Consider the following 3,840-nt stretch of genomic DNA (forward strand, 5'->3'; position numbering starts at 1 on the left):
CTTTAGTTATATTGTGAGGAACAAGATTGACTTCTGTTTGACCATAGATTTTATTATTGGCAGCCACAAGCACTAGTTTTGGCAATTACATTGACTTTAACTAATGTGAATTGGTCTTAGACAACCTTAGGCACCCTTGCAAGGGTCCCAAAGAACCGCAGGGTGCCACGGCACACAGTTGGGGGAACCACTGATCTAGGCAGTGAAAAAAAGGATTCAACTGACAAAATTTCAGCCATCGATGTTTTACTGGAATTTCCTCTACACTACACAGTACCTTTCTATATAACTACTGTTCTCCCAATGAGAATGGTGTTCCTGGTATATACTGTATGCAGTCATGATATCAGAACTCAGACTACTATGAAACTGAAATCATACATATTTGTTCCAAATTTAATAACAGAAGGGTTAATAACTATAAACCGCAAAGCATATTCTTATCAATTAGGTCAGAGGAAGACTACCTTTAAATTTAAAGCAATTTCTTTCAGACATTCCTTGTGCAAAGAATTTTTATCTGCTGTTTGACAAGCTATTTAGAGTCATAAAGTGTAACTGTAGCATTGCTCACACTGAAGCAACAAAGCAAATGCAAGAATGTTAAGCATAAAGCCTTCGAAAATGAATCCAGGCATATCCACTCATGGGTAATGCTGAATAACAGTTACATTCCTGGTGTCAAGATTCAGTGAATTCAGCACTAACTGGAAAATGTATCATGGGTTTAAAAGTAATTGTATATTGCTATTTGTGTCATTATAATATCATGTGGTAATCTGAAAATAGATTACTAAACCACTACTTTGCTGTTTCAGTTTAATATGTATTAAGTTTTGATATTGCCTAAAGCATTAGGAATGTGTTGAATCTAAGCACTTGCAGAATCCTCTAGGCCAGTAGACACCAATATCAGAATGCTATGAGATGCACAGAAATGGGAACAGAACCTTTTTATCTACAGAAAAATATATATTTTTTAAAACAAGTAAATATTCCACACACTAACTGTCTTGTTATTTTGGAATATACTGCTATGTATTCATAGCTGGACCAAACAATTCACCTCTTATTTGCAGAATTTATCTTATCTGTAGCATATTCAAGGCCACGGTTCGTACAGTAGGAACCTCCTCCTTGTAACATCATTTGCAGCAAGTTCATGGGAAGTTTTTGGAAGAATCTGAAAGTTATGCTAAAATATACCATCAAGCATTCCACCATCATCTACTGTACCTCCATTCTCTGTGCTAGATACCAGTACCTGCAATCTCTACCACCAACACCTTCATCATCATCAATATCCTTACTAATGATTGGAAGTAGTCCTGCATCCAATTTGTTAAGGCTACAGTAGGTGACTCCTCCACAATCCAGGATTCCTCTGAAGAGTCCTCAAGTGCTAGGACTGCTGCTGCTGGGGATGGATCATCATCCCACAAGGAGATGAAGAAGACTAGTTAAAAAGTTAAAGCATATCTAAGTTATATTCCCAGGTGACGGTGTATATATATATATATATATATATATATATATATATATATATATATATATATATATATAGTATATAAATTGGAAGAAAAAAGATACTCAGCGCACAAGTCCTTTAGTATCTGATAGTATAGTCCACAATGATATCCACCATGTGTGCAGTTTCTTTCAGGGATCCTACCAAAGATCCAGGGGTAGACACTTACAAAAGAATTGAGAGAGAAACGCACCAATGAGCCAAATATAAACAACACTTTTACTTGTTTTTATGCTCACATACATGGGGGTTTAAAATCATATGCTTGCCAGCCACATCAGAATACCGATCTCTGCACAAGATGACCCACGGCACATCCAGGGGAAGAAGCCGCTCAGCCGCCGACCAAGGACCACGGACTCAGCGCTCACCGCTCACAAGACACAGCCGCACGTGCAGGATTCACCAGTGGACAGAAGACGTCACCACGTGGTCCTTGGTCGGTGGCTGAGCGGCTTCTTCCCCTGGATGTGCCGTGGGTCATCTTGTGCAGAGATCGGTACTCTGATGTGACTGGCAAGCATATGATTTTAAACCCCCATGTATGTGAGCATAAAAACAAGTAAAAATTTTGTTTATATTTGGCTCATTGGTGCGTTTCTCTCTCAATTCTTTTGCGAATATATATATATATATATATATATATTTGTGAATATTATGCTTTTGCTGATATAAATAAACTGCTTTAGAAACTTATAGTATTTGATCCAAACATTACTGATTTGGTTACAGTTTCAGAATCCTGGAGACAATATGGCTCATTTACTAGCATTGCTTTAAAGTGGAAATATGTACATTGAACCAAAGCAACCAATAAGGAGCTGCCTTTCATTTGCTACTGCAAGTTCTACAATGAAAGCATATGTTAAATTACTTGGAATGGTATGTTGGAAAGTCGGCACCAAAGCACAATTTCAGAAAATAAGTGTTGTATTCATAGCTTTGGAGCAGTACGGATGGTGTAATGGTTAGCATAACTGCCTCACAGCACTGAGGTCATGGGTTCGATTCCCACCATGGGCCTAACTGTGTGGAGTTTATATATTCTCCCTGACATGAGTCTAGGTCGACAGGGTCATTAGGTCGACATGGGTAAGGCAGTAAGAAAGTCGACATTTTTTTAATGTATTTATTTATTTGTATTTTTTTACCCTTATGTCGACACATTCAACATAAACACTCAAACGTATCACCGCGTCCCCTCGCATGGCTTGATGTGCTTGCCATGCTTTGGGCACGGTGCTTCGCTACGCTCAGCACACTATTCTATTCTCCCACCATGCCCTAGTGGATGATAGGGCATGAAACGCTGCCGGTTGGCACATGTCGTGTCGAGTTGGACACCGAAACGAACCACCACGTTCCCTCGCTGCGCTCGCCATGCTTTGGGCAGAGTGCCTCACTATTCTCTGCACACTATTTTATTCTCCTACCATGCCCTAGTGGATGGTAGAGCATGAAATACCACCTGTCGGCATATGTCAGCTCAAAAAACAGTAAAAACAAACCATGTTGACCGTATGACCCTGTCGACCTAATGATCCTGACGATCTAACCCATGTCAACCTAATGACACAGCCTGTCACAAATTGTTATTAAACCAAAGCATGTCCTTAGAAGTAAGTAGCAATTCATGAAAAATTGTATATTAGATTACTGTCTGGGCCAGATTTGTTAATTTCTTCTAGAATACAATACAGAAAAATAATTCAATCATATTCTGTAGCTGACGTTGTCCAGTGAAGCAAACGAGTAATTATAATTGAACTACATTATCCAGGAGGTCTAAAATGCCACTATCTGCAAAGCAAGACCAGCTATACAGTTAAGCTAAACTATCATGCATTTAATTAGGTTGGAAATCTTTTCTAGCTTTTAATTGAATGTCAAAGAAGTCATTTTTATTTTGTGTTACGCATTGTGTGCATGGAGATTCTTCTGCTGTATCTGTGGCTGTTGTTCTACAGGTATATGGCAAAGAAATAATGTGGCACAAAATAATGTGAGTCTAAAATAACAGACAATTCAACAGATCTATCAGATTCCTTGAATCACTGACTGAGATTAAAAAGTCATCAACCTGATGGTCAGCAACATGGAGTCTCGACCCCGTGCTGAGAAGGTTTCAGGACACACAGTTTGAGAACCGCTGCAGTAGAGGAATGTATCTTTACCTTTGCACATATTAGATTACATTTGATATTGCCTAACTGATTACAGTACCATAGCAGTTCACACCATTTTATAAATGGAGCAAAACAAGGAGGCCTTTATAAATGGGATGGGAGAGTTGGCCACACTGGGGCAAGGAT

The sequence above is a fragment of the Crinia signifera genome, chromosome 3, assembly GCF_055691185.1.
Source record: "Crinia signifera chromosome 3, ASM5569118v1, whole genome shotgun sequence".
Classification (NCBI taxonomy): Eukaryota; Metazoa; Chordata; class Amphibia; order Anura; family Myobatrachidae; genus Crinia; species Crinia signifera.